Genomic DNA, 13507 nt, shown 5'->3' on the forward strand with positions numbered 1-13507 from the left:
ATAAAACAAAATGCAATATATTCATTTAATTATCTTTTATTAAATTGTACCTATTATGTGACAACTGTTATGTAGCACTGTGGAATCAAGGATAGATACCACATTGTATCTGTCCTCTAGGGACCCACAAACCAGTAGGAAAGGCATACACATATGCCTGATTATTTTACAAGGTAATAGGTGTCACACCCTAAGTAAGCCCAGATCATCACACAGGGGTGGCTTCCCATTCTTTGATTTCAAAGACTTAGAAGGTCTACTCAAGCTGTCAACCAAAAGATGATTTTTTAATGACATCACTATATGATTTGGGGGTATATGACAAAAAGTTATGTGGCATTGTTATATTAAAACAAAATTACTTGTTATTCACATTTATAAAAATGAAGAGTAGGAATAGAACTGATACAGAACACTTTCTCAGTCTTGCATTTGGTATTATTCATCTGAATATACACATACCTGTAATCCTAGCACTTTGGAAAGCTGAGACAGGAGGATCCCTTGAAGCCAGGAGTTTGAGACTAGCCTAGGCAACAGAGAGAGATCTTGTCTCTACAAAAACTTTTTTAAAAAAACTAGCTGGGCATGATGCCAAATGCCTATAGTCCTAGCTACTTACAAGGCTGAGGCAAGAGGATTGCTTAAGCCCAGGAGTTCAAGGCTACAGTGAGCTATGATGGTGCCACTGTACTCCAGCCTGGGTAACAAAGTGAAACCCTATCTCAAATAAAATAAAATATAAAATAAAACAAAATAAATATATAAACATTTGAAGAGAAAGCAGCTATTCATGTTATCAAAACATAAATTCCTAATGAAATTTTAGATTTTGTGTTTAATCCATTCAGAATCTAATTTGTTATTTTGATCAATTTTGTAGGAATAATCATTATAATAATGTTTCAATCTTGAAGAAATTTTTAACACTTAGAGAATAATGGTCTGAGAAAGAATTTAATTTAAAATATTAATATTAAAACTGTTTTTTAAATGCAAAGAAGTATGATAAGGTCACCAATAAAACACTTTAAGCATAAAATCCATTAGAGTACTATTAGGTGGTGTGATGGTTGATTTTATATGTCAGCTTGACTGGGCCATGCAGTGTCCAGATAGATATTTGGTAAAAAGTTTTTCTGAGTTTTCTGTGAGGATATTTTTGGATGAGATTAACATTTATATTAATAGACTAAATAAAGCAGATTTCCCTCCTTAATGTGGGTGAGCCTCATCCATCAGTTAAAGGCCTGAATAGAATAAAAGGCTGACCCTACTCCCCAGAGTAAGAGAAAAATCTCCCGTCTGCAGGCCTTAAAACTGGGACGTAGCTTTTGCTTGGTTCTGTAGCAGCCTGTTGGCCTTTGGGCTCAAACTGGCATATGACATCGGCTCTGCAGATTTTGGCCTTGCCGTCCTCTGTAATCACTTGAGCCATTCTTTATAATAAATCTCTTTATATATACACATATCTCCTATCAATTCTATTTCTCTGGAGAACCCTGACTAGTACAGGTGGTGAAATGAAATGGAAATTCAAGGAGAAATGGCATTCAAGGAGAAAAAGAACTACACATAATTTCTGGCCACTGAAAGGTTGTTTATGAATTTTTTAAATAAATAATGGTATCTTTGAATCATTATGGTCTATAGATTACATTGGATACATTTTAAGTGGTGGAGTTAGACTTTTGCTCTAAAATAGGGTTTCACAGATGTTTTCTGTAAAGCTTGATAGCAAATGTTTCAGACTTTGCAAGCCACAGTCTCTGTAGTAACTACTATACTAAACTCTGCTGCTATAGCACAAAAGCAGCCAGAGACAACATGTAACTGAATTAATATTGCTATCTTTTAATAAAACTTTTCAAAAATGTGATGGCCCTGATTTGAGCTATGTGTGATAGGTAGTTTCCTGACTCCTGCTCTAGAATATCAATATTTACATTATGCTGGAAATTATATTTTTATAACTACCTAAACATATGATGAAAATGTTTAAGATATCAAATTGAAAAAGTCTGAAGGGGTACATGGTTTATCAAAAGTCTTCCAGGAGGGACATGAGCAAAGGATCTTGCAGACTAGTGCCACTGTTGTGAAGAATGGGGAGGAGGACGGGGGGCCTTAGGTGAAGAGGGGAGAAAGATATTTCAGGGGGACGGGGCAGCACAATCTGAAGCACAGAAGAAACAGCATGGTATGTTCCTGCTCTTCCCACAGCTCAGTGTTGTGCGAATACAACATACAACACAGGTAAAGAGGTAAAGCTGGGCTGGCAGCCGGAGGCCAGATGAAAAAGATTTTTATATGCCCTGCTCAGGGAGTGGAATTTATCATGTCAGTAGTCAGAAGTCATTGAAGACTTTTAAGCAGTAGTGTGGTATTACCTGGGGTTATAGGTATGCAAGATAGGCTTGGAAAGCAGCACTAAAAGGAGGAAAATCATTTTAGTGGACTATTGGTGATGTGAATCGAGAATTGGAAAGTATCTGAACTATGGAAGTGGGATCAGGAATGGCTATAGATAGATTTAAAAAACATACTAAGTGATACTGATGGGCCTTCATCATTGGTTGGTTATTAGGCAGATGAGAGAGGAGGTGGAGGCATTGATCAGTGATATAGAAGGTATTGACAAGGATTTTCCTTTGGTGTCAAGGTGGAATATGTTGTCACCAACTGAAATACAGACTTCAAGACAAAAAAGGTCAACTGAATGATGGTATTGAGAAAATAAGTACACTTTTAAAGTTTTTGATTTTGAGATGCCTTTAGAACAACAGATTAGAGTGGTAAATAGCAGTTGGATGTAAGGTCCTAAAGTCATGCAAGTGACCTTGACTACAGAAGTAGATTTTAGAGCCATTTTCATATAGTGGTTCTGAGAAAACATGAAATGGGGCAATTTCTCTTACAGAGAACGAAAAATGAAAAGATCGGCTAATGAAGATGAAGCCTCCAGGAATGTCAACACTTAAAAGGCAAGTGCAGAAAAACTCACCAAGAAGAAAGGGGAAAAACAAAGATGATAAAAGGCTCAAGAGAGTATGTTCTTTTTAATACAAGTTCAAGAAAGTACGCAGAACTAGACACTGATTAGCAGAGTCAAATGCAGTAAACAAGTTTAGAAACACAAAGTGAAAATGTCTTTTGTATTTGGAACTTGCCAAGTGAAATTCCAAAAACCTAGTGAGAGCAAAAGCTAGCTTACAGTGGGATCGTGAATGAGCAGTGAGAAGCCAGCACTTCAAGATACACAGATGAGAAAAGGAAGTAGATAGGGGATTAAGGAAAAAAATTAGGGTAGATTTTTATAAAATTCATTCTTATGGGCTGAAGAAAAGATCTTAGGAAAAAAGAGGAGGTCTAAAGGTGGAGAGTCAAGGGACAATTGGGGAACATGGTCTTGGTGAGTGCAGGTGAAGGTAAATATGTTGGCACAGGAGGGGAAGAGAAGTAATGAGAAGTGAATGGGATTGGAAAGTGAAGGAAGATCAAATCTAAAAAGTTCAACATTCTCATGGAAGAAGGAAGGGGCAATCTACAGAGAATGGGAAGGGAAAGAACCTGATTTAAGGCCTTAAGGAAAGTGGTGAAAATTTGAAATAGACACTGAGTGAAATAGAGTTGAGCCAACCATTGGTGGCAGACACTGTTAGCGTTCAGCAAATACCTGTCTTGTCATCCGCATTTCCTGAGCATGCATCAGGGCTCATTTAAGCTGAAGTGATGTGTCATATCCAGTATAAGTCAGTTTACAACGGGTCTGTCTGCTCCGTGCTGTCTCGTCCCTGGCTGTGAAACTCATAATGGTCATGTGTTCCAGAATGGAATAGCTTAGGAATAAGTTTGAGAAGGTTATTAAGTGTTATCAGAGAATAATATGAGCAGCGTGAGTTGGTCAGTGCAGAGTCAGCTGTGCTTTTGCACATGCCGTTTGATTATGAACCTCCCTGACCTCCTCCACCTCACTGTTCACCTGACTATTCATCCAACACTCAGCTCAGATGCTGCTTCCCTTGGGAAGCTTTTTGCCATCTACTGTCTTACTTCACCTCCCAAGGTAGGAACCCAAACAGATTTCTCCAATAGCACTTTATTATTCTGTCTATCAAAATAAAAAAGAATTTCACAGTTCTGTGGCATTTACCATTTTCCTCTGTCTGACAATGGATTTCTTAAGGATTGGAATCATTTGTAATCCATATTTATATGCCCAGCATCTAGGACAGTGTCTGGCTTTTAGTACAGTGTTTTTCAAACTATAGGTCACTTACCCATTAGTGGGTGGGTGATGGAAAAAAGACAGGTTTGACCATCATTTATTTTAATAAAATAGAGTAGAATACAAAATATTAGAATACAGGAGATAAGATTATCACTTTGTGAAATTTTTTTTGATCATATACATATCTGTGATTATGTTGCCATGTAAAATGTACATCTTATAATTTTTCTCTGGTCATGATTAAAGTTTATAAGCTACTAGCTTAGTAATACTCAATAAATAATGTTGGATGGATTATGCACAAATAATTACATAGCTGATGCCACCACAGTGTACCTCCTATCTCTGCAGATTTCTGGAAACTTCTCTCAGTAATGAGTTTGAACTAGATTTTCCTGGCCTCCCCTTTAGCATGCCTTAAGCCTGCAGGGAGAGCTTCCACCTCAGTGGCTATAAACCTATCCCAAGAAAAGCTGGGAAAATTCCTCTTAGGAATCTTTTTATTGATTTGTTTTCCAAGAAACTTTAACAAAGAGCAGCCCACCTCAGAGTGAGCCTATGGAATGGCTACAGTACCCATTCCTCAGTCCTGGGGCTACCACTAAAACGGCAGAGGCTGCAGAACCCCTACTGGTCTGGGCATGGAAGCCCACCCCCTTCACTCAACAACCCCCATACAATTCACCCAAGCTATGAAGTGGTCCCTGTCCCAGATCAGTGAGCTAAAAACATTAATTAAAGAAAGAGAAAGAGATCATGTCAATGTTGCTGGAGGCAAGCTCAAATTGGAGAGGAGAGAGTCCTTGATCAAGTTTCTATTTCTATAATCAGGTCTGAACAAACACCCACCATTGTGGCCAACTTTATTTTCATGTGTTTGTCAATTTTCCAAAAGTACTTGAGGTAACTTAACCTCTCTGGGTTACCATGATGTGAAGACAGAAGAAAAAAGGAAAAACAAATAAGTTTAGAAATTAAAAAAAAAAAAATTAAACAGAAAAAAAGTTGAACATCTTTGATAAATCAAGAGAAAGTGGACTCTGCATGCCCTTTGCCTAATCATTTTCATGAAGGTTTTGGAACTTGATACTAAGGAGGGGGGAGGCAATAATAATGAAATGTATTTCATTTGCAGACACCTCTGGGAAAGGGATTTTTCTCAGCAATGTGAGTACTCTTTGTGTGTAACTACCACGGTGGGCAGAAGTTAGTCATTCTATACCTGGTTAGAACTATTTCCTGTTATTCTCCTTTTGTTAAAGTGATATAAAATCTGCTTCTGTGTCGGATACAGTCACCTTCTACTTCTAAACTGGAATAAAAGCCAAGAGAACCTATGAATATAAAAACAAAGGAGTGCTTTTCCTCTCACACTTCCACTCACAAATAATGAGATTTGTTTTAAATTTTGTTTTTCTTCTTGGTAGTTAAGAGCAGATGCTACAAACTGACATTGTATTAATATCCAGTGGGGTACCTCGGCTGGGAAGTGGGGTGGTGAATGACTCGCGAAGTTAAAGAATAAAGAAATGACGATAGAACTAAACAACAGAGGAAAAGATGAAGGCAGAATGGTAAGAGACAAGGTGGTTCTTAAAGTAAAAACTAGTTTGGACTTCTGGCTGGAAAATTAATTTACAGTGAAGAGCATAGAAGGAAAATAAAATTGGAACAGAGAAAAGAATGTTAAGAACTAAGCAAGAACCACTGATGTTTGATGACCTGTCAACTCTTAAATGAAAAGCAGGTGTCCTTTCTCTTAACCCAATCCTGCAAAGACTCAGGGTTTCCAAAGGAAAAGGAAAAGCAGGCTTCGATTACAGCTAAAATTTACCTATATCACATTGGATGTATGCATTTTCTACTTGTGTTTTGAAGTTGTCCTTGACTACACCTGTGAAGCATTTGAGCCAATATTGCTCCTCAAATGAGTTTTCTTTGATACATCTTTAAACACTAGGAAACCCTGGATTATTGTATTGCAACTTATATATGCAACTTATAAAAGAATTTTAGATTGATTTTCATTTTAGAATGTTAACACTTCACCATGAGAAATGAACCAAAATTTATCCTTTTACATTTTAATAAAATATGTAAATATCAAGAAAGACCAAAAGGAAAATATCTATAGTTCTGTAGGTTACTTAGGTTGTTATTAAAAACTATGGGCCAGTGTCATGGAGAGATTGAATTTAAGAATGGCCCTACTTTTGTAGAAAGAAACAAATTTATTGAGAATTATTTTCTTAACTGTTGTAATCCACATGCAATCCATTTATATCACTCTTTACTTAATAAATAATTGAGATTTAGAAATGATTCCAAAATTATAAACATAGTTATATTAAGTTCTTTTTCATATACACATACACATTAAATAAAAAGAAAAGAAAATGGCAACATTACTTTTATTCAAAGACTTTATAAGCCTGAGGTGTCATTATCTTCAAAATTTTTGTGATTATCATTAATCTATGTATCTTTCTATCACCTGGTAAACTATCTGAAACTGTATAGTGTCTTCTACTTTGCCTCATCTCTAATTATGATCTAATACACATTTTGTAACTTTTATGGTAGACTAAGGATTCTGGTTTCCCTTCTGAGATGCAGCATTAATATGAGAAACTGTCACTTTTTATCAGAACTTTAAAATGTATCATTTGAAAATCAACTGACAGTAGAAATCTAATTAGCCAGGCCCCTCTGGCTGGAGCTGCTGCTGTAAGCCCTAGAGCCTCTTCCTGGTGAGGTGCTGAATGAAGGGAGTCAGAGATCAAGGCGCAGCTGGGAAAAGTTAGCTATGTCCACAGAGGGTCTTCCCAGGATGAGCAGACCCCTCACCAAGAGAAGGTGGATGGAAGCATGCCATGCAGCTTCTTTCTCAGGACATCAGGGTCACGTATGTGGGACAGATCACATACCACCTGTGACAGCATCAGTCTGCCCATTCAATAATAAAACAAGCAACTCTAATTTCTCCTCACTCTTTTGGTTTGAGAAAAGAAATAATGGAACAATTGATTGTGCTTTTTTTATCTTCCTGATATCAGGTGATACCATTAAAAAACATACATATGTATTTTATGAAAATTATAAACACACTGATTTATTACATAGAGTGCAAGGAAACCAGCAGCCAGAACACTTTTTCCCTAGGATATTATGGCTCAGAAGGAAAAAGTAGGGAAAGAATTATGATGTACTGATTATGATTGCATAAGAATTATAACATAAGAAATCGCTTTTTGGTTTATTTTTTCCAAAGACTTTTATTTCTTCTGAAGTATGTGAATAAAATACACATCTATGGTTACATGTGTTAAAAAGGTAAACTGAGGCACAATAAAATTTTTAAAGAGTATATTTAAGCAAACTGATTCATGAATCAGGCAGCTCCAAACCAAAAGTGGTTGGGAAGCTCCACTGAGGGAACATGAGGAGGTTTTTTAGGATGAAACAGAAATAAAGCAAAGAAAATATTTGATTGGTTACAGTTATACAGTTGTCTTATTTGGTCTATCCCATTGGAAAGTCCCTAGTTATATAATTATAAGTTTGTTGACAGCTTCTGATTGGTTAAGCTTAAATTCTCTTTTTCTTTAATATAGGCATTAATAAAAAATAACTCAAGTTTTGCTTATGTTTGCAAATCAAGCAAAATTGATGTCACTTATGAGGCCTAACTAGCTTTTTCTACTCAGAGGTCCTTTAGGCTGTGTCTCCATTTTATTAATACCTTGCTTTAACACATAAAATATACATGCATATATATACACAGTTAATTACATGTAACTAAACGTATTTAATATATATGAATGTGTATGTGTATGTATGCATGGATATATTTAATTTTTAATGGAGAAGTGGTCATTTGTAGGTTTGGTGTCTTCTTTTAGTTGGTAGGTTTCAATCTCCTTTCCTATTCGGCTGGAGGTCCCTACTGTGTGTCATTTTATGAAAGGCAATGGTCTGCCTCCGACTACCAACACCAGAAGGGTCAGAACTTCTCTTGCTCTGCCCTGGCAGACAGTGTCTATGCATGTGACTTTGCATTAGCTCATCAGATGTCCAAACCAGGCCTTTGTCTCTCAAGCGAATGTTACAAAGAATGAAGAACCATAAGAATTTTTTCAAGGCTGCAATAGAGACCACGTCCTGGAGCCTCAGGGGACCTGGTTTGTTTCTGATTAAAAAAAAAAAATAGCTGTTGTGCTTTTGGACTTATGGCTCTAAGGATCTAGCCTGGTGCTAAGCCTGGTTCCCAGCCTCCCATTCATTCTGTGACCCTACATATTCTCCTAACAATTCATATTAATAATTCATAATTTTTGCTTAACAAGGTCAGAGTAGGTTCCCATTTTTCGTAACCAATTACACTGTAAATGATGCAATGCTAAAGATAGATTCAATCTCAATCTTGCCATTTAAGATCTTCTGGCCCCAAAATAAATTTTTAAAACTATCAAATTGGTAATTTTATGTAAAAGGAGCTACAGCATTAGATAATAATAATTTCTGTATCTCAAGACAAGTTATCTCAAAATAATAAGGAAATACTAAGATAAGTTCTGTGGTTTTGAGATAGCAGTAAAAACTTGGCTCTCCTTACATCTGGAAACTTGAAATCTACTATAATATTTGTCATTTTGAAAAATAATAATAAGCTGTTCTCACTAAAAATATTAAATGATATTGTAGTAACATGAATATATTTTTATAAATTATGTAAAGAAAAGCTAACTTACTGTTGAGCTATTATTTTTCACCTACAAAGTCATTTCAACTACCTTCAAAGTCATATGGCATACACAGACTGAATCATAGGATGTTCTAAAACCACTAAAAATTATAATACCCCCAACAAAATGGATGAACCTATTCCAGAATTAGGCATCATTTCTGTATTTTATCTTAAGACACAAAAAGGTATTTGCTAGACTACTTAAAAATAACGTTTACTTTGTATAATATTTTAGGAAAAATTAACTGTGTGTAGTAGGAATGTTAAAATTACTTTTATGAATATAATTGAGGAAGAGCATAATAAAATAAGTTAAAGTCACCCTAGCCAAATTTCTCAGTCAGGAATTCTACATAATGAGATTTAAATAACATTTTTAAACAACCCAATCAACAAAACCAAAGCTTTTTGCAGTTTAACAGCTATAAACACCTACACACATGCATAGATAATCTCTTAACAGGTTAGTTTGTGAAAAGACGATGAAATCCAAGATGATAATAGAATTTAAAGAGTTAGATGATTTCCTGTAAAACCCAGAACTACTATGATATACCTTTGTCAATAGTTATTTTGTTTAAAATCTATCTTCTTTTCCAGAAAGACAATTCTTGGGTAAACCTTCTTCAGTTAGAATATGAGAAGACAATAATAAATAATAAAAGACAATAAGAAAAATCTCTGGAGGGAAGCCTCAAAGAAACCTTCCCAATCACAGGAATGTAGAATAGATTTAACAAATATGTAAGGAACTAGAATCAGAAATTTGTGACAGTAACATTTTCTCTTTTTATGTTTCTAAAAGATTTGAAAGAGAATATAATGGATGTATAGAATATGTGAAATTTAAATTATGTAAAGTTCTATAGAGAATGTCAAACAATAGTCTTTGCTGATAAAAAGTGCAACAAGATAAAAGCAAAATGAGAAATTCTGATGGCTAACCAACCACATATTATGCAATTTTATTTGCCATGATGGGCTAAAGTAGTTTCTTACAGATACCATAAATTTGCAAACTCTCCAAAATATGTATAAAAGTGTAAAAAGATGCAAATGAGATATCAAAGTTCTTCAAAAAGAAACAAGAAGAAACATGTAATACCCCAAGGATAATGATCACCACTTTTTAAAGCATGCATCATCTCCCCTTATTGGTACCATATATAAACTTCCCAGCTACAAGATATATTCAGTGCTTCAAAGGACTCTAATTTGTTCTACTTGCTTTCCCCAAAACACATTGATTAACAACCACCAGTACTAGTACTTAAGTAGATGGTTTTGATGGAGAGAATTATACAACCAGAACAAGCCAAACATTTAGAATCATGAAATTTCAAGTGAATATTTACTGTTATCTGTTGTAGATAAACTTACCATACTTTCTAAGCAAAGTCATTTTGCTGTTCTCTGCCATGCTTATTTTACGTCTTTTTACGTCTTTTATTTACTCCTACATATAGCACAGAGGTTAAGATTGTAGGTTGTATGTGCTAGCTAAGATGTAAAGCAATTGGATCTCATACTTTGCAGGTGGAAGTGTAATTGATTCAAAATTATTTGGCTGTATTTACTAAAGCAATTGCACTTTTAGGCACATTCCCCTGCCTAGACTTACACACATACACACACACACAGGACAAAACACATGTACAAGAGCAATCATAGCCATTTTATTCATAACGGCCAAAGACTGGCAAACAACCCAAATGTCCATCAATTGCAAAGTAAAAAGCACACGATATATTTACACAATGGCATTCCACAGAACAATGAAAGAAAACAATGGCTGATGCATGCACCAACATGGCTGGAAGCCAGATGCAGAAGAGTATGTAACATATGATTTAATTTGTGTACAGTTCTAAGGTCCAGAAAAACTTACCTATGGCAATAGAAGTCAGTTTGATGATGGGAATCTGAGTGAGTGGTGATTGACTGTGAAGGGGTACATGAAAACTCTGTGGGGTGCTGGAATTGTTCTATTTCTTAATCTGGATGGTGGTTACATAGGCATGTGAATGTGTGAAAATTCATTGAGCTGTACATTTGGGATTGGAGTTTTTTGTATTTTGCTATATGTATTTTTTAAAACTTTTTATTTTGAAAAATGTGTAGATTCACAGGAGGTTACAAAGGAATGTACAGGAAAAAACTGTGCATCCTTCTCATAGCCTCCCCCTAATTTAACGTTACACACCTATGTTAAAATATCAAAATCAAGATATTACTGCTAGTACAATCCATAGAGCACATTCAGATTTTATAGGTTGCACATGCACCCTTTTGTGTTCGTAGCTCTATGCATTTTATCACGAGTAACCTTATATAACTACCATCACATCAAGATGCTCAACTATTATATCACTATAACATTCCTTTTATAGTTATGTACCACTACCCCATTTCTAACCCCTGGAAAATACTAATTTGTTCTCCATATCTCTAATTATGTTATTTCTCTAATTATTTCTCTAATTATGTTATGATATAGCTAAACATTTGAAATAATTACTTATCAATAACTTACTTATACATAATTTAATGTAACATAATGCAAGCGTATGGTGTGTATCCTTTTGAGAGTAGTTTTTTCCACTCAGCATAACTACTTGAGGTTCATTTACGTTGTTGTGTGTATCAATAGCCTGTTCCTTTTTATTCATGAATAATATTCTCTGGTATGGATATACCACAGTTTGTTTAACAGTTTACCCATTGAGAGACATTTGGGTAGTTTCCAGGTTATGGCTATTACGAATAATGGGTACTATGAACATTCATGCACACATTCCTGCATGGAAGTAAGTCATCATTTCTCTGGAATAAATGGCCAAAAGTATAATTTCTGAGTTGTATGATATGTTCATCTTTAATTTTGAAAGGAAGTGCTGAGCTATTTTCTAGACTTGCTGTACCATTTTACATTTCTGCCAGTGAGTACACATGATCCATTTTTTCTGCATTCTCACCAGCATTTGCTGTTATTGTTATTTACCCAATCTACCTAAAGTCAATTGCTACAACTATGTTTGCATCTAGTCTCTCTTACTTATTCCAGGACTATACCTCCATGGTTGCCCTACTCCTCTTCTGCATCCTCAGTTTCCCTTGCACATCTATACTGCTTTCATTGATATAGCAACATGCCTTTCTGTTAGATTTCTTCGACACGTATGGTGACTTCATATTCCTTTACAGTTGCCAGACAGTTCTTTCATAGTTCGTAAAAAAAGTCCTTAAGTGAGTCATCCATACTTGTGGAGTCCACTTATTTCTCTGCCTTTGCTTTTAGGGGATAGGCTTTGTCCCCACAACACACTTACTAAATTTGGATGTGTGTACGTTTTCATATTCTAGTTACAAGCAAAAGAGTGAAGATTTGTATTTGGCCATCATGAAAAGACCCTTGTATGACTTTATGAGAAATAAGTTTTTCTAAAATAACAGATTTATCTGTTTTGAGACTACTGTAAATATATTTGATTCTTCTGTTTTCTCAGAATATCAAAAGATATATAAGGCTGTAAATTCAGTTGTGAAGTCAAGACTTATGGGTGAAATATTAAAGAGCATACCTAGAAGAATTATAGATTTTTGTAAAAGACCTACATTGATGTGTTCTACAACCTGCATATTTTATGGTATGTGATGAAATATTGATATAGCTAAACATTTGAAATAATTACTTATCAATAACTTATACATAATTTAATCTTCTGATATGACTGATTTCTGATAAATCCATGGAAATGAAAATATTGTCCATTTGTGCCATTTATAAAAATTCTGCCAGTCTGCTACAGTAACACAACAAACAGATTCCCTGCTCAAATACTGGATAATAGCTCAATACAATTATTATATACACTGAGTAAAATTCAATACATAGTCCTTTCAGATTCGTATATTATGAATTACTTCATTTAAAACCCTAATTAGTACCCAGAAAGAGTTACTTTATGAACAAATATTTCCTGGAAATCATTTCACTAACCCATTCTGATAAGATAAACACTAAACCTTAAGCCAATGGTGGAAAGAGTCCACTTAGATACATTTTTTACATGAAAGTTAATGAGGTTTAAGTGTGCCGTACCATTTTTAAATTTTTTAAAAAGCATATTCTTTGTGTAAAGCCCAGAATTACTTTTTTGGGGTGGTGGTAGTAATGGTTGGAGTGTATAAGAGTTTCCGACCATTTGGAAAGTATTAGCTTTAATCTGTAGCAGACTATTATGATATTTGCAACTCTATCTTTGAAATTGTCTCATTTAAGTTAATGTAATACATACCTCATTAAATAAATATTATAAAATGCAAACTTTCCCATTTATACCAAGCTAAATAGTAATCCATTCTTAATATCTAAAATATTCTTGAACTTTTTGCATTTTTGAGGAAGCTGTAACAACTCATAACAAAAAAGCATTTTTAAATTTCTTTAAAAATTATTTCAAGTTAGAACGTTACATAATTGATTTTGCTTAATTTTTGCCAGCTAGGGACTTACAAAGGGAACATTT

This window comes from Lemur catta, chromosome 2 (genome assembly GCF_020740605.2).
Source record: "Lemur catta isolate mLemCat1 chromosome 2, mLemCat1.pri, whole genome shotgun sequence".
In the NCBI taxonomy this organism is placed as follows: Eukaryota; Metazoa; Chordata; class Mammalia; order Primates; family Lemuridae; genus Lemur; species Lemur catta.